Source organism: Xyrauchen texanus, chromosome 14 (assembly GCF_025860055.1).
Source record: "Xyrauchen texanus isolate HMW12.3.18 chromosome 14, RBS_HiC_50CHRs, whole genome shotgun sequence".
Lineage (NCBI taxonomy): Eukaryota > Metazoa > Chordata > Actinopteri > Cypriniformes > Catostomidae > Xyrauchen > Xyrauchen texanus.
Genome location: NC_068289.1, coordinates 42,995,827 through 43,020,071, shown reverse-complemented (window position 1 = coordinate 43,020,071; position 24,245 = coordinate 42,995,827). Strand labels below are relative to the sequence as shown.

The window sequence follows — 24,245 nt, the reverse complement described above, 5'->3', positions numbered from 1 at the left end:
AGACTCTTCAAAAGCAAGAATCGGTTTTAGGTGAGAACAAAACAAAATGTTTGCAGTCTCTAAGTACGATTATGAGTTAAAGCTTGATCACACTTCCTAGTGCATGACGCATGTGCAGAGTGCTAGATGGTGCTAGGAAGTATATTAAATCACTAAAGTCTTGTGTATTACTTTTATGCTACCATCAGGGGTATACTGGGATATGACATGGGCCTGGGATTTTCCATAGAAACTGTCCCAAAAGTTGTTGAGTGGGGGGTGAGGGGTGGTTTCGTTGTCCTTTTCTGCATATCGCTGCCCCCTTCGGCATTTCACAGTGCCTTTTGTGGCCCATTCTGCATTCGGCCCATTTCACGGCTGGCTCGGTTCTCCCGATGGCCAGTCTGCCCCTGAACGGCCCCAAAGTGCGTCGGCACACCGGGAAGTTTACCAATCCAGCCCTGGCTACCATCATGTGCATTTTGGAGCTTCAAAGTTTTGGTTACCATGCATTGTACGGACCTACAGAGCTGAGATTTTGTTCTAAATATATTTGTTTATGTCCTGCAGAAGCAAGAAAGTCATACACATCTGGGATGGCATGAGGGTAAGTAAATGATGAGAGAATTTTCATTTTTTGGTGAACTATTCCTTTAACAGGTGACCAGAGATTGGAGTTCAGATCCCAAAAATTACAAACATTTTGCGACGAATCAGACTTGCCTTCTTAGAAAACAGCTGTTTTAAAAATCATGCTTAAAGTATGACTTGGTGTAATTTATGTTGAAGAACAAAACGTAAAAAATCTCCTTTTAAGTAATATGTTTCTAATCTTCCATGAGTGTGTGTATGCACAAGAGGAGGAGCTTAACTAAAGAAAAACAAAATGTTGAAATTGCCAAGGACTTGTTCTTTTTGTCTCTAAAGTGAAACATAGATCATTGCCAGTGAAACAGAGAACCTTTTTTGGAAATGGTGCAGCTGCACTTGAAGGTTGGAATGAGTCCTTCACCCTCAGTAGGAGCCGAGAGGGGAGAAAGAGGCCATCCAAAAACAAGAACGGTGTGGACAGGATTTGGGCTGCAGCAGGTGTGTTATGTAAGCATAGGACTCAACAAAAAAAAAAAAAGGCCCAGGGCCATGGAGAGACATTTGGGCCAGACTGTACTGTCACTTGACTTATTGGGCCAGTGCAGCATTTTTACAAAAATTTGTATTTGCCTTGCAAACTTTTTCTATGACGTATTGAACACTGTTTTAAAGGGATTATTTACCCAAAAGTAAAATTTCTATCATAATTTATACACCCTAATGCCATCCCAGATGTGTTTAACTTTCTTCTGCTGAACACAGAGGCGCAAAAACCATATATCCAAGGTATGCAATGCATAGGGGCGCCATATAAAGGGGAGGCGCCAGCGGCTCTACTAAAGTTGGTGCAATCAGCACCAACATCACCCCCTCCCCCCCAGCACAACGCTTCTAATGGATTACACTCCCCTCCCCTCACTTGACAGATACATGGGGCACAACATTTAGTTTTGCACACCCGCTCGAAAATGTGAACGCAGGCAAATATAAAAAAAAATAAAATCAGCTCTGTAGGTTCTCACAGTGCAAGCAATGTGTACCAAGGTTGTGAAGCTCCAAAATGCACATAAAAGCAGCCTAAAAGCAATCCATGAGACTCCAGTGGTTAAATTAATATCTTCAGAGCCGATATAACAGGTGTTTTTGAGAAACAGATTCATATTTAAGACCTATTTTTACTATAAGTCTCCACTTTCACTTTCACATTCTTATTCTTTTTGGCGATTTGCATTCTTCATGCATATCGCCACCTACTGGGCAGGAATTTATGGAAATTGTATGGCCTGCCATGGAGTTCAATTATAGCTGTGTAATTTCCAGTTATTTTGATTAAACACAATTCTTGTATTATTGCTTTTTCTGTAAACCTAAACCTAGACCCAAACTCTTGGTATTGGCTGATACCAATCCGATATAAATATGTGGGGTTTTTTTCTTAATCAGTTTAAAAATCTACATAACTTAACACAAACACAAACCTCTAACTTTACATTTAATTATAAAATAGAGAAAATAGAAAAACAACTAGACTATTATAATTGTTATTATTATTAGTAGTAGTAGTAGTAATAATATCTACAACAACAACAACAATTATTTTTACTATTATTACTATTATTATAGTGCAGTGTTATAATGACTATTACCATTTTATTATACAATAGTATGGCTTTTATTTTGAGAGAAATACCTGATCATTTTAAAAGATAAGTATGGGATCGGTGCATCTCTAAACGTTTTGTTGCTAAAAACATCTTACTGTTGAGCCCTGAAGCTGGAACTGCTTATTAGGACATGAAAGAGTCTGATCGACTGTGCTCCTCTTAAAGCCCTCCTGGTTTTTATTTTCCATTCCATTTTCCATTTCCATTATTTCCATAATGATCTCTGAACTTCTTTCATTTTTCCAGAGTGTTTGTAATGTTTGTATGTTGATCAGCAGATATGTGAACAAAACGGAGGTAAAGAAGTAAAACAAACTCATTTGTTGATAATGAGCGGCTGATTGCATTCTTTATTTTGTATTCAGCTCTGCTCACATGCCCGATGACAGATATTTGTGGTAATTTAACCTGTGACATCACTTACTCTTAGGTATTTGCTCAGCAATGTTATATTGAGCATTTGCATTGTACCCTTTAGACTTTGCTGTTAACCCAATTAAAGCACTGGCTTAGCCCGAAAACTTTGCAGGAACAATGCCTCAACCAATGGAGTGAGTTTGGCACAGGATTTTATTTACTCTGATCCTTCCGCTAGAAGATATAGTCCCTGACATGTAGGATAAGAGATCTCCTCTATGGGTGCTGCACAGTGATATACAAGATAGCAAGGTGACCAGGTGTTTCACATGAAAGCCATTACTGTGTCAAGTCTTTAGGCAAGTCTGGAACACTGTATTGACCAATCAGCAGCCAATATGGGAAATATTCAACATTTAAACCAGTCTATATTATGTCTAATACACGATGCAATCCAAGCTGCAATCCTGCTTGAGAGTTTGATTGATGCAGCCTTCTCTCAACACACAATCACTATGGACAGACTGAACAATGAGTGCTTATCTGCAGAATTCACAGGAATGGATCTGCATGGGACAGTGTGACATTGATGGCTATGTGCCAGCAATGACACGGTCTCCTTTCCATTCCTCCATCAGGACACGCCTCGGCACCAACTTAATGTGATTTGCCTAATCTAATTAACCAGGAACAATCATTACGCCAGGCAGCAGCCCAATGTCTGAGCTCTGCGGTTCTTTAAAAAATGCTGCAAGGCGCAGATAGGATGATACCATCATAATCTACAGATACAGCTACTATAGAGATTGCAAACCATCACCTGTTGTTGAGTGTTTGCGTTTGCTCGGTTTGTGATAAAGCAATAACAGTAACAAATGATAATATATTCTCTCCTACATTTAGGTCTTAGAGGATCTAGTGATCATAAGTAACAATACCCCTCTTTTAAAGGAATTAAATGAACTATTATATGTATAGTTCACCCAAAAATGCCATTATAAAAGTAAGCTCAATAAACAGAATTAGAGGCATAATATTGATTACTACAAAATATTCTTGAAAATAATATAAATATGAATATAAATATTCATGAAAAACTGCCGCAATTTTAGATTGTGCTATTACCACAAATAAAAGTATTAAAAAGTAATAAAAGTTAATATTTAAAAGAGATGTTTGTGAACATTTTCAGCCCATAATATCAGCAGTAATTCATCAAACACTAATGATTTTATTTATTTATATTTATACACACACTTTTATTTATTTATTTCAGTTATTGAATTTATTCAGGGGAAGGCTACAATTGCACAGTGCCTAGAATTGTAACCAGATGATCTATTCATATTCACATAGGTCTATAGTTCAGTACTGACGTCCGTCATTTTAATCCTGTTCTTTGTGCATCAGGTCCAAGCCAAAGAAACAAAACTTTAGGCTACGTGAGAGCCCACATCAAGTGCATTCATGTTACATGCATTTCTCATGTCACTTTCATTAATCTCTATGAAGTTGAGAACTATTTGAAACCTCATCTTACTAAAGCCATTATTATTTCTATAATAAAAATCTGTAATTGTTAATTATTTTCAGCGCTTTGTCAAGGTTACAAACATCTTCCATGTTTGTCAGTGTTTCAACATTATTTTCATTTTGAGACGACAAACTGCTGGACATATTTGCCAAAGTTTCAGCACCTTTGGACCGGACAGCTCTCATAACACTTGCATATACTTTAAAGAGCGATCTGCGTGCTGGTTTGGGAAACAACCATTACACCATCTTAAAATAATGAGCGATGTTAGTTAAGATGATCATAAACACTTTAGTTGCAACGTAATTGGGAAACCCAGACATGGTCTGCTTTTTGTTGTTTTTTGCTCTCAAAACAATAGTATAACTGAGGGGTAGCCACATTGACTATGAATTAATTGTGCCCGGTATATGCGCTATTTATTAGTACGCTGCAGACCACTAATTTTGACCCTGTCTGGCTGAACATGTCAACTGTGATCCAGACACCTAATTCATCTCTTAAACATGCTGAAAAATGCTGAAAACTATGCAATGTTGCAACTTAAGCTTTTACGATCATCTTAACTTACGTCGGCCGTTATTTTACAATGGAGTAACGCCTGTTTCCCAAACCAGCACATACATCGCTCATTATAAAGTCGAACTTAAGTGCTTCGTTACGGGAGCTGTCCAGTCCAAATTGGTGCTGATAATTTTAGCCAGTATGTCCAGGAGATTGTCAACTTGAAAATAATATGGAAATACTAACAAACATGGAAGATGTTTATAACCTTGTCAAGGCAACGAAATATATTAACTATTACATAATTTATTTAAATAAATAATTATGGCTTTAGTAAGACTGAGTTTCAGATGTATTGATGCTCAATCAAAGAGATGAATGAAACTGATGCAATAAATGCATGTATCGTAAAAGTGCACAATGTGAATCTTGAGGGGTTCTCATGTAGCCGAAAGTTTTGTTCCTTTGGCTGGAAACTGAACAAATGCACACAGAACTGGATTAAAATGACCGGCATTAGTACTGAACTACTCATAGACCTGTCTAAATAATAATAGATCATCTGGTTAGTTGAAGGTCACTGTGTACTTGTAGCCTTACTGCCATTATGCATCATGCAATTTGTTACAATTTGGTACCAGCCGATTTCAATCATCCATTGGAGGATGAAGGAAGAGGAGGAGGAAGAGAGAGACAGGGAATCTCTCATTGCACACTCACTCTAAACTCCTTGGTTAACCAAATTTTAATTTAAGTTTTAAACTGCATGGTCACATTACTCACGTATGTCTTCCTAAATAATCTGTTTAATAAGAACATATCATCTTACTATTGCCTTTACAATTATGCATATCAAAGAAGGCTAATATATTGTTATACTCTATTACGTTTCTTGTAAATTAGATCACGTTGTATGCACAGGACTGATTTTTACAGATTTTTTGAAAAAATGTTATCCTCTGAAATAGTTTACAATGGATTTCAAATTATCAAAATATGTTCATAAAATTTATTAAATGTCCCATTGTCTTTGAAATTGAAAGATGCCAGAAAGTTACGTTTAAGTTGCACTTAATGAACTTCAGAGAGGTTCAAAGCTTTTACAAAATACTTAGATAACAATCCTTTAGGGAAACGCACCTAGAGAAGTACTACTTAAGTGCTACTAACGTCCTACTTGGTGATTCGGGAACTAAGCCCTATATGCCAAGCTATAATGCACTTCTCCATCATTTGATGAATGTTTGATGAATTGCTGCTGATATGATGAGTTGCAGGAGTTCCAATTATTTTTTGCTTCACTTAAGAGCATGCTTGTAACTCGCACCTCACTTGACAGGTGCCTAAAGGTGTACTAACTCCTGTACTAATGCACACCTCATTCATGAACCGAGAGCTCCCATAATGCTAAAACATTATTCTCAAAATATTATGACTTTAATCTCATCATGTTACAACTTCATTCTCGTAGTTTTGACTTTATTAATATTACGACTTAATTCTCATAATTAAAAAAAAAAATCTCAAAATATAATTACTTAATTCTCATAATTTTGACATTATTCTCAAAATATATTTATTTAATTCTCGTAATTTTTACTTTATTCTCGAAATATTACGACTTCATTCTCATCATTTTTACATTATTCTCGAAATGTTATTACTTTATTCTCTTAATTTTTACTTTATTCTCGAAATATTACGACTTTATACTCGTAATGTTTACTCCATTCTAAAGAAATTTGCCTAAAACTTTATTCTCGAAATATTACAACTTTATTCTCGTAATTTTGACTTTATTCTCAAATTATTACGACTTTAAATCATGTCATTTTGACTTTATTCTCTAAATATTATGACAAAATTCTCTTAACTCTGATTTTTTCTCAAAATATTATGACTTTATTCTCAAAATGTAAGATTTTCTTTTTTCCATGGCACTAAAATGCCGTCGTATGCCACAAATTCTGTCGATTGAGCTTAACTTGTATTGAACCCGGAATGTTCCTTTAACTCGTGTTGTTCCTCACCCTATACAATTATTCTTTGATTTCTGTGGAGTTGACATTTTGAAGAATCTTTATGTAATGCTTTGCCATACAATGACAGATAATTGAATGGCTGCTAAGCTCCAAAATGTGAAAGAAAACCTGATAAAAGCAACATAAAAGTAGCCCATATGATTACATAGTCAATATTTCAAGTCTTCTGAAGCCACACAACAGCTCTATGACAGAAATGCTGTTCATTATTCACTTCAAAACTCTCAAATCTCATCATCCGCTCTTATATTCGAAAAAAGCTGCGTAACGATTCTTAAAATATTCTCCTGCTGTGTTCTATAGAAAAAGACAACATTATTTTCAACAACAACAGAATTTCCATCTTTGGGTGAACGATTGCTATGATATACCTGAAATCAAAACACTGAAATGCTCCCATTTTGCAAACATGTATTAAAACATATCTAGTGTTTTTCTTCAAGCATGCTCCACTTAAGAATTAATATCGAGTGAACCACAGAATAGGACAAACAGAGAAAGAGAGAGATTGAGAGAGAGCGTGCTAGACAGGACAGACAGAAAAATGTCTCAATCTAAGCTCAGTTGAGCAGAGAGTGAGACTTGTCTGCATTCCTGACATTGAGGTGGTGGTAGGGTCAGGTGATGTATTGAATATTAACAATAAAATGTTTACAATGTAAAATTGACCAATATGGTGAATATCACAATGATTATAATGTGCTTACATTTGGCCATTAAGTTTTATAAAGAGCACGTCAGTAGACTAATTTCACAATCTTTCCGGTCTGCACATTTAAAATAACATCAAAATGGCAAGTTGGTCATATGTGATTATTAATCCACAAAAGGCTGTGATTTAAAGACAGATCATATCTTTGTGTGATTCAGAATTCGGTGTTGTGCTGATCTGTGTGCATGTGCATGGTAACGCAGGTTCAAGCATTTGCACAATTACAAACATTAGTAACCGTTACAAGTTATTACACAAATCTACAAACGTGGCACAGAACAACAGAAAAGGAGATTGAAGCGTTTCATGAAATGCAGAACATTGTAACCTGTCAAATACACATAGACCTTTTTCCACAGACTGTGATGACGTGTTTCTGCCTTATTTAGCAACGTAAATCTAGCAAACCTTTTTATATAATTTTTTTTTTTAATATTGAGTGTAAGTTTATAACATTATGCTCTGTTATATTACCCTGGAATCAGTTTTAAAATACCAATTACTACAGCTGCAAGGGGGGTATATTACAGCTGCTGAGAGAGTGACAGTAAATGTGGCATCTTCTCCCATCTGTCTTAATTCACGTCTCTCTATTTTTTCTTCTTCTGGAAAGCCATTCAAATGTAATAGTGGATTTAATTTATTTTGTTCTTGGAGCAAATGGGTAAGTAAAAATAATATTTGCTGTGGTCCCACATGCACTCCCATTCACCGCTGTCGAAGTTTACCCTGCAATTGTTTACTTCCGTGTTCCAAAACCCGGAGTGTGAAAAAGGTCCATTGCATTTTCTGTGTCTAAATAAAAGCTCCTTGTGAAGTTGCAGTAAATACTGCAGCACTTTTGGTGTCAAAATAAAAGCCCCATGTGGCGATGAAGTAAACAAAAAATATATTACATTTGTATAACGCACATCTAATAATCAGAATAATAATAATAATATTTAAGCATTATATTGAAATAATCAACCTGACATGTCCCACAGTAATAATTTAGGACTATGCAATGTTCAACAGGGGTTTCAAAAATAACTTAGTGAAATAGCTTTGCACAATCAAAATCCGATACTGTGTGTGTTAGTCATGTTTGTTAATGTCAAGCTCAAAAAATGACATAAAAGAACCATAAAAACACAATTAAAGTAGTTCACATGACTCATCCATTTTATTCAAAGCCACTTGAAGATGTGGGAATCACAAAAGGCTGTGTTTATTAATTAAATATATAAACGCACGCACAGCTCCAGCGCATCAGTGAATGGTGCTGCTCTGTTAACACACACTCGTGGCTATTTTTAGCCTTTGTGTGGTGCGCAAACAACATCTCAGATGTAGATGCTCAATAGTTCGGTTCACTTATAATATGCATTTAAAATGCCACTGGATGTGCAAGAAGCGAATTAAACTACTGTGAACTTGCCTACAAACAGACACTTACAGGAATTCCTGGAGAGTTCAGAATGTCAAAATAAAAGCGTGAGGGTTTAAAAGTTAAAGGTGCACAATTGAGATTTATTACTATATATTAATATTATAATAAATTATTATTATCATTTGTTTACAAATTATTTAAAAAAATAACTGTGTGACTGAAAAAACTGCTTATATCTTACAACTAAATAGAAAAAAAAAGAGATCTGAATCCATTATCCAGTATACTAGTTAATAATAAAGTGTTTCTTAATAAGCTATACATTTATATTGAAATAATGTGTAGTTAGAGGTTTGTGTTTCTTTACATATTAAAGAGAACTCCCAATTAGTTCAACACAATAATGTAAAGATATCCTAACCTGATTATGCAAAAAACAACAACATTGGTATCGGCCAATATTGAGATTTCAGATATCGGATTCGGAAGTGAAAAAGTGGTATCGGTGCATCCTTAGTAAAAACACTTGAAGGTAAAGAATGCTTTTTATTAAGCTACTATGTATGATTGTGTATGAAATATACATATAAAGTGTATATACTTTATATACACTTAAGATATATATATATATCAAATATCGTCAACAGGCTAAAAAATATCAAGATATCATTTTTTAAGACATATTGGCCAGCCCTAGATGGGGGCCTTGGTTACAGACCCTGTGTGCTCTCTCATTCACATGGATACAGAAGCCCAAAGTAAATAAGAAACAGAGTAACAGAGAAAGGAAGAAAAAATCCTGGCCAGCGCTTCACAAACAAAACCTACTCCTCTACTGATACTCTGTTTACCTGGAAAATGTATGGCGAAAAAGTGACCCCAAACATTATTTGAATGCTTTTGAACACTTAAGTTATGTAAAACTGTCAGAATTACAATGCATTAGATAACATCATTTCAAATCAAGTGTATGAACTTCACACAGGTGTCGCAGTAGTGTAACCACAGGTGTAGTTCATTTGTGGTAATCAACATGTGCAAAAGAGGTGCAACTGTTCAGTGAAATCTTTCTTTACAATTATGCCACTTTCTTTGATATTTTGCTATATCATGCTAAGAAATCCTTCATATACAGTCAGGCCCCTCTGATATGCAACAGGATACTGTTTATTCTTGCAGAATGGTGTGGCTAGTTTGAATGCAGAAATCCTGTGGAAGGCTGGCTAACCATCCACTATCTTCACAGATGGGGTCACAAATGACCAAATCCCATTTAACTTCAAAACACCGGCAGCCATACAAATGGCCCATCTCACACTCTCAGATTGGCACAAAGGCCTAGCCCCCAAAACAGGGCACACATCATCTCCCATGGTCTGCGTAACTGTATACACAGCCCCCTAACTGAGACGCTAAGCCCCTGGGAAAGACCCATATAGACTACCAGCCCATACACCCACACAATACAGTCGCTCACCCCAAAGACAGACAGAGGTGGGGTGGGCCACCTCATAGTTAGTGTGGGGCATAGTGATGGATTACAGACCTCCTGTGAGGCTATGTAACAACACGGATCCAAGCATATTGCCCCTTCCTTGGTTGATTAAGAGTTTCAGAGGTGAAGCCAAGGGCTGTTTAGTAGTTTTGGGAATGAATAGGGCCCTATGAAATCTGTTTTAATATTTTTCATAAATTCGGTAAAAAAAGTTTACAATTTTACAATTGAAAAAAGTTGACAATTTTCTGGACTCCATGCTTTGTGTTTTAAGTCAATTGTATGTCTTATTGAATTATGTCATAATAATTGAATACAAATAAATCTAAATAAAAATAAAAATAGAATAATTATTTTCAACGAAACATTGGCCATCACACTTTGAATTTTATTTATTGTGAAATCTGAATTGATTCCAAACCAAATGTGTCAAATTCTATGAAATTCCGTTTTACTCTTAATTCTATTTTTACATCTCAATTCTGCAATTCTGCAATTCTGCAAAAGGAAATAGAGAACCAATTTTAAATGTAAAACCAGTTCCATTTTTATTTATGTTTTTTTTTTGTTACGGTAACTGTTTGGGTTTGTTATCGGTTTCAAAACATCCACATGCTTCCAGCGTTGTGGACAGAACACCATAATAATGCATAATATATGCATCAGAGCCACCTTAAAGAGATAGTTCACCCCCAAAAAATTATTTTCTCATTTACTCCCCCTCAAGTCATCCCGGATGTGTATGACTTTCTTTCTTCTGAAGAACAAAACGTTTTTAGAAGAATTTTTAGAAGAATATTTCAGATCTCTTGGTCCTTTCAATGAAATCGAATGGTTGCCAGACCTTTGAAGCTCCAAAAATCACATAAAGGCAGCATAAAAGTAAATACGACTTCAGTGGATTAATATAGGTCTTCTGAAGTGATACAATCTCTTTGGGTGAGAAACAGATGAATATTTCAATCCTTTTTACTGTAAATCTACAGTTTCACTTTCACTTTCAGAATATGAAAAAAAGCTAAGAACATTCAATAAGAATATTCAATCTATAAAAGAAGATTAGTGCAAAGTAAGAAATTTCAATGGATTTTGTACTAAACTTTATTCTGAACACCTGCTAGATCTGTAAATTGGACGATTATGAATGTGTACGTCAGAAATAATCATTCAGATTGCAACAATATAAAAAATGGCTTTTGGAATTACAGTAAATTTGTGATTAAATCTTTACATGTGTCATATACACTCACCTAAAGGATTATTAGGAACACCATACTAATACTGTGTTTGACCCCCTTTTGCCTTCAGAACTGCCTTAATTCTACGTGGCATTGATTCAGCAAGGTGCTGAAAGCATTCTTTAGAAATGTTGGCCCATATTGATAAGATAGCATCTTGCAGTTGATGGAGATTTGTGGGATGCACATCCAGGGCACGAAGCTCCCGTTCCACCACATCCCAAAGATGCTCTATTGGGTTGAGATCTGGTGACTGTGGGGGCCATTTTAGTACAGTGAACTCATTGTCATGTTCAAGAAACCAATTTGAAATGATTCGAGCTTTGTGACATGGTGCATTATCCTGCTGGATGTAGCCATCAGAGGATGGGTACATGGTGGCCATAAAGGGATGGACATGGTCAGAAACAATGCTCAGGTAGGCCGTGGCATTTAAACGATGCCCAATTGGCACTAAGGGGCCTAAAGTGTGCCAAGAAAACATCCCCCACACCATTACACCACCACCACCAGCCTGCACAGTGGTAACAAGGCATGATGGATCCATGTTCTCATTCTGTTTACGCCAAATTCTGACTCTACCATCTGAATGTCTCAACAGAAATTGAGACTCATCAGACCAGGCAACATTTTTCCAGTCTTCAACTGTCCAATTTTGGTGAGCTCTTGCAAATTGTAGCCTCTTTTTCCTATTTGTAGTGGAGATGAGTGGTACCCGGTGGGGTCTTCTGCTGTTGTAGCCCATCTGCCTCAAGGTTGTGCGTGTTGTGGCTTCACAAATGCTTTGCTGCATACCTCGGTTGTAACGAGTGGTTATTTCAGGCAAAGTTGCTCTTCTATCTGCTTGAATCAGTCGGCCCATTCTCCTCTGACCTCTAGCATCAACAAGGCATTTTCGGCCACAGGACTGCCGCATACTGGATGTTTTTCCCTTTTCACACCATTCTTTGTAAACCCTAGAAATGTTTGTGCGTGAAAATCCCAGTAACTGAGCAGATTGTGAAATACTCAGACCGGCCCGTCTGGCACCAACAACCATGCCACGCTCAAAATTGCTTAAATCACCTTTCTTTCCCATTCTGACATTCAGTTTGGAGTTCAGGAAATTGTCTTGACCAGGACCACACCCCTAAATGCATTGAAGCAACTGCCACGTGATTGGTTGATTAGATAATTGCATTAATGAGAAATTGAACAGGTGTTCCTAATAATCCTTTAGGTGAGTGTACATGCAAAACCTTTGTATTTAAAAACACAGTTATGAAATTCGACTTCCTTTTTGTTGAATTATGGTGGTTGTTATTCAGTATCACAATAATAACTAAAAAACTGTATTATTAATATATAATGATAATAAAAATACCTACTGAGTGAATATAAATCATGCATTTCATTAAATTCATCCATCTGCTCAACAAACTCACACACATTCATGTAATTCTGAAGTTTGGTAGCAATCCTTTGGTAGTTTCTCCCTTACAATGAATAAAATCTATTGCGAGCAAAGTGACAGTTCATCACGACTCTCACTAGGGGGAGGGATACGTTTTTCATATGTGAATATCGGAGACAGTGAAAGGCAGCTTAACACAAAAATGTTCAACCCAAAACCTCGCTTCATCCATACCACTATGAAGAACATCACCAGTTGGTCTCGGATGTGGTAACCATGTGATAACAATGATTCCAGATGGGTGGGTGGGTGTTTGAAAGAGAGAGAAGTTGCTGTAAAGCCACCTGGGCTTCCCTTTGATGGCCGTCTTTGAACTTGGCACTAGGGAGACATTTCTTAAAGAAGATGGAGGGGAACAATAACATTCTATTCTCAGAGTGCTGCACACATAGACATGGAGTCGATTTGAGCTCTACAGAGGAACATTTCTCAAACACACATGGATGTTGCTCCTGGTAATGTTGCATTCATTTTTAACTGAGCCTATATGCATCACAGGCTCTACTCCAAAACCTAGTGAGCTACCTTCTAAGGCTGCATCTTAGGGTGGTTTCACATAAAGTATGTTTTTTAAATGAGCCATACCCAGTTCAGTTAAATTGAGAAAGGGAACCAGCTGCAAATGGCCTCAGTACTTTTGGTGTTCATAATGTCAGTGGAGTTAAAAGAGGACTCTTATGATGATACATTTTCACACTTCTTAAGGTACATGTGTGCTTAATACACTTACGTACACATTTAAGGAATATTTGTGAACTTGATTAGGAATGTTATCTTGCATAATATCAATACATGTCCCTCTGTCAAAACAATGCTATCAGAATGTGTGTGTGTGTGTGTGTGTGTGTGTGTGTGTGTGTGTGTGTGTGTGTGTGTGTGTGTGTGTGTGTGTGTGTATAAAATATATATAATATTTTACTAGGGCTGTGAATCGATATTTTTTTTAAACTAATTATACGCACAGTTTTCTGTGATTAATCATGGAACATTAAAACAAATCATTACAAAGAACTTGCAAGAATTTGGTTAGTCATCGTTTATTTTAATTATTTAAATATTGCTGATAGAGACATTTTCACAGGTATAAATCTTGGATACAAGTATACAGGGTGGCCCAAAAAGAAACGGGGCCACATGGCGAAAGAGAAGCACCGAAGTTTGCTGTGGCTATGGCTCCATTCAGTCTCACACATATGCCGAGTCTCTCTTGTGCAGTTTTGCTTTTGACACTGGTTCATATGACAGTGAGGGAGCATTTTCGGGCAATGCAAAGAGATACGGCAGCTTGCTCATATCTCTCCCAAACTTGGCTCACCACTTGCAGGTGAAGTCTCCATTCTCCATACAATAAATCCGCTCCATCATTCCCAGGAAATGTGTTGCACGTAATGAATAAAGTGTGTACCTCCTGGAAATATATATATCCTTATTTTAGCCATAGGAAGTTGGGAAAAACATTAGTGAAGTTACAAAAAGTGGAAAAATAATACAGGGACTCTTATCTAATTTTTTATAAAAAAAAAAAATTATCGCGTTAAACAGTGAACTATTAATCGCAGAAAACATGTGAAATTTTGCGTTAAAACGCGTAAAATTTCTCAGCCCCAATTTTTCCTGTATAGTACTTCATTGTACTGCATTAATAAAAACTCTGAAAAATGGGCTGGATTTCATTATATAGACTCAGTATTAAGCATGTTTGTGTATGCATTCTACAGAGTACTGATACATGGGAGAACCACAGAAGCAGAACAATAATTGGAAATGTTGAAGTGGTTAACAATAATATTTCCACATCAAGATCACTCCCAATGTGGTCAATGTTACAGTTGTTGCAGAGGAGCAAGTAGTTGGAGTGGTAGTGGTGTAGTCTAAAGCACATAACTGGTAATCTGGTAATCAGAAGGTCGCTGGTTCGATCCCCACAGCCACCACCATTGTGTCCTTGAGCAAGGCACTTAACTCCAGGTTGCTCCGGGGGGATTGTCCCTGTAATAAGGGCTCTGTAAGTCGCTTTGGATAAAAGTGTCTGCCAAATGCGTAAATGTGAATGTAAATGTAGTTCTATCGGGAAGACACGCAGGCTTGAGTAAAGTTTGACATGCCATTATTTGATTTTTGTAAAACGGGAGGTGATGTCTCTCTCTTTGGCGTAGGCCCCGTCCGGCAGTCCGGGGGAGTTGTACCCGGAACCGTCATGTCCTGCCGGAGATAGGAGGCAGGGGCGAGGAGCCTACCCCCCTGCGGGACAGGGCTCAACTGGTGGTGGTGGGGAGGTGGAGGTTGCAGTGTTAGTACACCGAAACAGCAATGTGATAGATTGTGAGCGGACTTATAAAGAATTTGCTTACGTGCGATTGGCTAGGAGTTACCCAGCTAATGATGTGATGATGTACACCCTGCTGGTCTTCCCGCTAGAACTACGCTCCACTTCCATTTATGGGTAACTTGGTAGACTTTATCAATGCATTCTTTGATAAATGGCTCTATGGCCTGCTTCATGCAGTCAAAACATACATTCGGACAATATATTATTTTTATTATTATTATAATAATAATTTTATTTTATTATTATATTTCAGTTTAATGATTCAGAGAACAGGCCATTTGCAATGCAGAATTAATGCAAAAGTAACACATGACATAAAAATAACAATGACGGAACTTTTACAACTCCTATCCATTCGAGTGATGGTTAATGTATATTTGTAGTGCAACCTCTGATTGGAATGTGCATTCTGTACCATGCAAAGCTGATATAAACAAAACTCAAAAGTTAAAAAAATTTTTAGGTATACTACTTTAACCGGCATATCAATGCATGAGCTAAATCCCGGAACAGCACGCAGACTTTCTGACTAATGAGGGGACAGTTTGCTCACATATTAACATCATTTAAAATGTTTACTTGTGAAAGCGAACCAAACCATTAAGAAAATGCAACATTGTAAAAGCCGTTTCGGTAAATAAAACAAGTTACAGGTCTGAAAACACCCTTAAAATAGTATGCCTAATATGTCTTAATTGCTGCCTATTTAGGCAGCTCACTAGGCTTTGGTATGGAGCCAGTGTTCCTGCTTTTATACTCTACATTTATAGCTCTTTTTAGTTATTGAAAATGTCATGGCTCAGACGTCTCTTTTTTTTTTTTCTCTCCATCTGTCCTTTCACAGACTGGGCACACAGCCAGCAATGGCTGTGGCAGGAAAGGGGGCGTGTCACCATTACACGCTCAACCCTGCTCAGGGGAAAGGGTGTGTAAGCACGTGTTAAAGCATGAGAATCTACAGTGGCCCCAAAAGGTATCTGGGCACTGCAAACACCTTTAAATAGGATGAATTTCAAATATGCATAAGTAAATAAAAATAAGTAAAATATCAAACCAAGTGGCATCTGCCAAGTAATGATGCTAAGTGATCAGTTCAGTGTGGGTTGCTATCTTAATACTGAATACTGCACTGCATATTGTCTACTTCTGTTAAAAAAAATGGTAAACATTATGGGGAGGTGTAGGTGTATAGTGAGGTGTGGTAAATCCTCTTAGCTTTAAATCTGTAAATTAACAATGTGAATGAAGTCATTCCAGAGTATTCAGATCTGCCCTTAAGGGATGGTAAATTACTGCAGTGGATACTTAAAAACACTTCCTCTTGAAAGCAGCATGCTTCAGCGAGACAGAACTGTAAGCCCCGGCAGGCATGCTAAACATTCCTAATGTATACTGCTGCTTTACTTCTGTAGCAAGAGAGCATTATGGAGCGAGAGAGAGAGAGAGAATTGGGTATTCTCAAGGCAAACATCACTATTACTAGGGCCATCCTTTGAAAAGCTGTCACGAAAATGCCCTGGGACCTGATGTATAAATGTTGTGTGCACACAAAATGGGCATTGAAATGTGGGTACCGCTTTTGGAAGACTTTCCCATGACATTTATTTTGCTTCCTAGACTTTTAATTATCTATAAAACCATTCTCAAAATTATTTATAAAATGTGTAACATTTTGACCCGAGAAACAAAATTGCATAATTTAGGATAGGTTTATGCTTAATCAAAAATAAGTTGCTAATAGTGTGAAAATGATAAACTTAATATATTCTCTGTAAACAAGTCTGAATATCTAATTTTGCTTCTGGGGTAAATTGACCTTGTTTAACGGATGTTAAGATATTTTTACACTAAAACAAGAATAAGATAAAAAATGATTTGATAGCAGCATCTATTCACATCCAATATGCAGGCTTCAGTGTGCATATTGTCTTCTATAGTATCTTGTACTGGTAAACACGGTTGTATCACATATATGGGTGGCAATACGCATATGGTAATCATATGCAGATAAGGTTATGCATACTAAAAACAGGTCTTGTAAGCTCCATATGGTTATTTTGGGGGAGGTGAAAGGGTGGGGAATGAACGCAAACGTTTCAGCAAATTGCGATTTATAAAGGGAACTTTACAGAGGTTCTGGCGTAGATATCTGAAAACGTTTGTGAGTATGAAAAATCAAGACTTTTGTGAATACGCACACTTTTTAGGATGAAACCTATACCATAGCACAAGGCACCAGGTCCAATTTTATTTTTTTAAGAAACAAATAAGAAATTATAATTTGCATACAGACTATGAAGCCCATTTTGAGGATTATTGCGATTATTTACATTGTGACCGTATTTTCAGGACATTTACACCCATTTTAGCTCCCAATTCTCATCGATGCAATATGAAAAAAAAGATGGTCATTACATTATTGCAACATGAATAAAATTACACATTATTTAAATTTTGAAGTATTTATGCATCAGAGTAGCATTCCCTTGGTACTGCCTTTGACATTCTCTGATTTTAATTAAGAACATAGCATCTTTAAAAAAAAAAAAAAAAGGAATAAAAATCATCATTGAAAACAGAAGGAACAGTAAATTAAATTGTCTGGATGCATTACCGTAATGAGAAAAATGTGGTTGGAGAGCAAAATAATCTTAATGGTCCTCAAAGCAGGCTTAATTTTTTTTAGGCAAAAGAGAATTATATATATATATATATATATATATATATATATATATATATATATATATATTTTTTTTTTTTTTTTTCATATTGGTTTTGGGTTAAATATGAATAGGGACAGGTTTTGTGAGAATCGCTATTGCTCAAACTTGGGGTTTGAAGGGGTTTGTACAAACCCCTAACACTAAATGATTAAACTTTGGAGCATAACTTGTCCCACACTGTGTATTGTACATACATGAAGGATACCTTTGGGTGTGTTATTGAGGTGTTCTATTACTTTTCAAAGTGAACACACTTAGCAATTGTAAAACTGTATATTATCTTATATAATAGAGTCTCGTAAACAAAACGAGCCTGTCTCCAAAGTCTATTTTTAAAAATGCGGCATTGTTTTATTCATAATAGCCAAGCAGTGCATTTTGAAGAATTTGTCCCGTCTGCTTATACATTAACGGCTGCAGTTTGTAAAGCATTGTGCTGGACAAACGTCTTTGGCCGTTGCGTTTTAGTTTATTCAGCATCTTGTGCAAGAGCGCTGTATTGGTAGATGCCATATAAAATTTAAAAGATCAACATTTAAAAATGTGTCTTGAAGTGAATTTCTAATTTAAATTTGACCGCTGTACAAAAGGCATGCCATAGGAACATTAATATACATTGCAGAATCGTCGTCATTTAGAAACGAGATAATGTGGGTGTCTGAATCGAGACTGCAATCTTTTATGCAACCACCCAGAACACTCTAGCATCATGGTGGCACGTTTACATGTGCAAGCACCACTCACATCTACTACAGAAAATGTAAAAATGGAGTCCTCTCTGTCCAAACATGTGCTGACAACATTACTCATTCTCTTATATCTTCCCAACATAATGACTTCACATAGAGTACATCTCAAAAACTCACACATATAGTCACCCGTAAAAATGAGTCTTATACAAATACACTTACCCTAAAGTCTCCTCATAAATCCTTTAAACACAAACATGCACTTAAATCCACCCGCTTAGGTTTAGCTGATACATTAATCATTGCCTCTAACCACACAAACTAAAAAACACCATCTAACCTGTGACTGAACCCAATGAGCAGTTTGAAGTAGGCAAAACACAATAGCATCTAATAAAACGGACTCGTTTTTAGAGAACATTCTCTTCTAACAGCACATTAACAGGTCGAGACCTTAATCCTGAACTTTGTTTTCTGGTTTGGGCACTTTACCTATTGGAAAAGTGCTTCTGAAACGGTTTGATAGTCTCGCATAGATAGACTTTTGATGACGTGCATGAAAGTCGGGTCAAGCTTGCTGCATATTCTGGCCATGAACTGCTCACTTAAGGCCTTTTCACATCAAACGTGTTTATGAGAGGCGAATCGCCAGTGAATGGCCCTTTCCCTTAGAAAGCGAAGCTAATGTCCGTAGTAGCACATTCACGCCTTTACAATTGGAGGCACTTAATGACAAGCAATTTTACCACGGTACGGTAGGTGGCTCAATGCACATTTGATTTAGTTCGCCCTCCGCCCAGGGCTGGACTGGGAAGAGAAATTGGCCCTGGATTTTTCATTCCAACTGGCCCAAAAGTTGTTTGTGGTCCTTTTCTGCACCAGCATAACGCGTTCTGCATAACGCACCAGATCATTTTTTATCGCGGCCGAACCACCAGGCAGCTCAAGTTCACCGGTCGGCCTGTCCGCCCCTGATCAGTCCAAAAGTGCGTCGGCCCACCAGAAAATTGCCCGGTATGCTAGACTATGCGAATCCTTTTCTGCGCCGTTTTGTGGTCCGTTCTGCATAACGCGCCAGACCATTTTTGCTTATCGCAGCCCATTTGGCCCATTTCGCGGCTGAACCACCAGCCCGCTCAATTCACCCGTTGGCCTGTCCACCCCTGAACGGTCCAAAAGTGCGTTGGCCCACCGGAAAACTGCCCGGTATGCCAGATTATGCAGATCCTTTTCTGCGCCGTTTTGTGGTCCTTTCTGCATAACGCGCCGGATCATTTTTGCTTATCACGGCCCATTCGCCCCATTTCGCGGCCGTACCACCAGCCTGCTCAGTTCACCCGTTGGCCTGTCCGCCCCTGATCGGTCCAAAAGTGCGTCGGCCCACCGGGAAAATGCCTGGTATGCCAGATTATCAGTCCAGCCCTGCCTCCGCCCATCACCAGGTGAGATGAAGAAACAGAAAGAATTGAGTATAACAAATGGTATAACGATTAAAACATGTTATCATTTGAAACAATATTAATTTTATGCCACCGTCACACATACTGTATATACTTGTGTTAAGTGCATTTGTTTAAAATCACTGCGTAATGCACACTCATAATGACTGTTAAAAAAAGCAATAACTGGTATTCAAAGGCACACAGAGTTCAATGCAATAGAATTACTATTAATATCCTCCTGAGACCCCCACGTGACTACTGCGAGCATTTTCCATTTCCCTTTTTGATTTGTAAATAGTAGCATCTAATAAACAAGAATAAAAAAAATGTCTAGAGCAAATAGTTCATATAAATGTAAAACTGAATTTTTAAAACTAATTTATAAGCTTGTATTATAGACCCACCTACATTTACATGTTGGACGGAGATCAAGCCCACCCAAGAACGCACGAAACCAAAGTGAAAGTAAACGAAAATGCCACAGAAGTGCCACAAAATGACGTGGTTGCTTCTGTAAATGTGATTTTCGTGTCAGATTTGCTTTTAAAACACTATCGGTTAGGTTTAGGTGTTCAGGGTAAGGATGTCTGTTTTGTTCTCCTCTCATGTATCTTTTTAATACTATCTGTTTGGTTTCGGTTTTGGTTTAGGGTAACAATGCCTGTTTTGTTCACCTCCCATTTGCTTTAAGAACACGTATGCTTAGGTTTAGGTTGAAGTTTTAGATTAGGGAGGTACTTTTACACATTAAATGCTTTCAAGGTGTTAACTGGTTTCCAGTATGGCACACTAACCTTTAATAGTGACAACAGAACTATTAATAACTTTTTCTATTCAAATAAATGTTAGCATTTCACAATTAATGAAAATGTAATATAAGCATACATGGTGGGACATAACAAATATAAGTGTAGCATATAACTTGTAAAAGTGTGGCAAGGGTCACTTTATATTGGTGATCGGTATCTGCCTCAAATTTCCTGATCGGTGCACCAATATGATCTACCTTTTTTTTTTACCAGGTAAGAACAATGAAGCACTGTCAACAAAAGTCCTGTCAAGGAACCTCTCACTTTTTGCTTATAATATTTTCGTTCACATCATGCCCTGTAAAGAATCAATTTCACAATTTGTGTAACATTTAACCAAAACAGTGAATTGAATTAATACTGAGGAGAACTGTGAACCTTTGAAGATCTAAAGAATTTCCATTTCACACCACATTTGGGTGAAATTGGAATTGGGTGGAGAGGTAGAAGAGGGTGGTTGACGCCCTCAAACTACCTGCTACACTCTCTTTGTAGGTCCCACCTCATCCATGTCTATTGTCTGTTGTTTCAGCATTAAACATCTGCATAAGTCACACCCAAAAACATCCCACTTGCAATACCTGTGACTGTGGTTTGAGAGGGTCTGGCATCTTTGGGACACCACCCCCAACCACTCAAACATCCCATCAATCTGTTCTCTTTCACAATGCTGCAATTCTTCTGCTCACAAAAACCTTTCTCAGCAAGGGGGGTCTGACCGTTGACCTTTCCCTCCTCCCTTTCTTTCCACTTTCTTCGACCCCACATCCACTCAAACAAACCAAGGATGTCTCCCCGATCTCTCGCTCCTTAGCCTTTCAGGGGTTCGAAACCGTATTCTGAGGGCTGGAGGGGGGAGTTTACCCCCAGTGTGTCTAAGGACAAGTGACCCATTAAAATAATCCCACAGACTGATAATACATTACTGTGAATTGAAAGTGGATGAAAAAGCCCAAGGGCTCGATCGAATCCTGCTTTAACATTCGCAGGAATCAGCATACAAAAAGCATGTTGTATTTATCAAAGTATTTTTGCAGTCTGTGAGCTGAATATATATATATAATCTAGGGTTGACTTTGTAGAATCGTTCACGAAATCTTGAGTGCTCACAAGCTGGACACAAGCTGCCCTGTTAACATATAAAACCTGAAGCGGATATCTGAGCATGATCTAAAGTGATAAACAAATTAAATGCCTCAGTGAAACTGTTTACAGCTTTAATTGATTCTATAGATCATAACGATTTTGAAAATAGAATCTTTTATTAGATGTTCACTTCTAATGTAAAAACGTATTTACCAAGTGAACTGACAACCAGAACGTAGTCAACACACTAAAAAATTATCTTTGGGGGGCCTGGGTAGCTCAGCGAGTAAAGACACTGACTACCACCCCTGGAGTTCGCAAGTTTGAATACCAGGGTGTGCTGAGTGACACCAGCCAGGTCTCCTAAGCAACCAAATTGGCCTGGTTGCTAGGGAGGGTAGAGTTACATGACCTCCTCGTGGTTGCTATAATGTGGTTCTTGCTCTTGGTGGGGTGAGTGGTGAGAGTTGCGTTGTGGTTGGATGCCGCGGAAAATAGCCTGAAGCCTCCACACGCGCTATGTCTCCGCGGTAACGCACTCAACAAGCCACGTGATAAGATGCGTGGGTTGACGGTCTCAGACGCGGAGGCAAATGAGATTTGTCTTCCACCACCCGGATTGAGGCGAGTCACTACATGTTTTTAGAACAGCTTTCTGAATATGCCCCTCATCTGCTGTTGCGCGAACAAACAAATAGCTCAGCACCCCAAATAACGGCATTAGCTGTGTAATGTTGTTGTGGCGGGTCTAAACGGGTCACTCAAAACAAACACAGGAATTTATATAGCAAATGAAATTTGGCTGATGTCTAATATTTTTTTAAATAATAATAATAATAATTATGCAATTATGATGATTAAGTGTCTCTTTTTGTGCTTTCACGATTAATTGTCATATACATTGTCATATTTCTTAAGGTGCATGTGTTATACATATTTACCTTCAAATAAAACAAATAATAAAATAGGGATATATGGTTTGTTTTAAGCTTTAAAAAAGTATGAATGATGTTAAAATATTTTACTTAAATATATTAGACATATTACAGGATAAGCGGTTGACGATGGATGGATGGATGGATGGATATTAGACATATTACTTAAAATATGTCTCTCTTTTTGGTCAACTTTAGTTGCTTTAGGTTATCAAAAGTAACCGCTTATGGCAAGGCAAGGCCAGGCTTTAAGATCAAATAACCACGATCAGACGAATATTTAATAATCGCAACAGGCCTATTCACAACTCATTTTACTTCCGTTATCTGCAATATGTTCAGGTTGGAGCCAGATTGTTGGAGGTGAGCAATTAAAAAAGTAAGAGAGCTTCATGATGTCATTTCAAAGTCATTTCAGGAGAAGCAAGTTGTCACATTTTGATAAAATATTAAAAAGACAAAACAAAAATGAGATCGAATAACATAAACAGATGATTTGTGCTTAGTAAAACCAGGCACACTTCTAAAGGGAGTAAATAGGGTGAACTTTGATTTCATGCTGATTTAAAATTTCCTAGCTCAAATGATTGCAACTGATTAAGCAAAGCTCATAAAACATCGCTGTAAAACACAGTCCCTTCCATCTGGATCTAATTAATCGCTATCTGCCCTAGTCAAAGTAACCCAAATCACCTAAACATTTATATTACTGGCACTCAAAGCTAGCAACTCTACTTATTTATCATGAAGTGTGTGTTTATGTAGTGTAGTGATTTGCCCCCACCTCCCATTCTTCTGTCTACCCCCACTACAGTTGTACTCTGTCTGCAGCTCGTAAGGTCTGCCTCTCCCACTGGGCCCCTCAAGATGATGTGATGTAGTGTGGATAACAGACGAAGAGCAGTTCCCATCTCAGTGCAGACAGCTTTAGTCCAACCTGATCAGACAGCTGGCAGAGATCCACTGACTGTCTGGGACGGACCTACTGTTCCAGACAAACCATTTCATTACACTACACTGTTTCATTTACGAGCCTGGCAGACACATTCTAAACAAAACTATACACAAGATTAACATTTAGGGGCATATATTTTAGCATGTGCGGTCTCTGTTGTTTTAGCTCTTGATTTATAAAACTATAAAAATCAGGTAAATGTCCTTCGCCACCTGGATTGAGGCGAGTCACTACGCCACAACGAGGACTCAGACCACATTGGGGCATTCCAAATTGGGGAGAAAATGGGAGATTTTTTTTTTTTTAAAACACATATCACTTTGCTAACGACAGCATACT

At 37.5% G+C, this 24,245-nt stretch overlaps 1 protein-coding gene across 5 annotated transcripts in view; it reads right to left on the bottom strand.

Annotated features, from left to right (window-relative positions):
* Nucleotides 1-24,245, bottom strand: part of LOC127654637 (tensin-1-like) — a 345,068-nt gene that overhangs the window by 207,738 nt on the left and 113,085 nt on the right. The gene's annotated exons all lie outside the window — the stretch shown is intronic.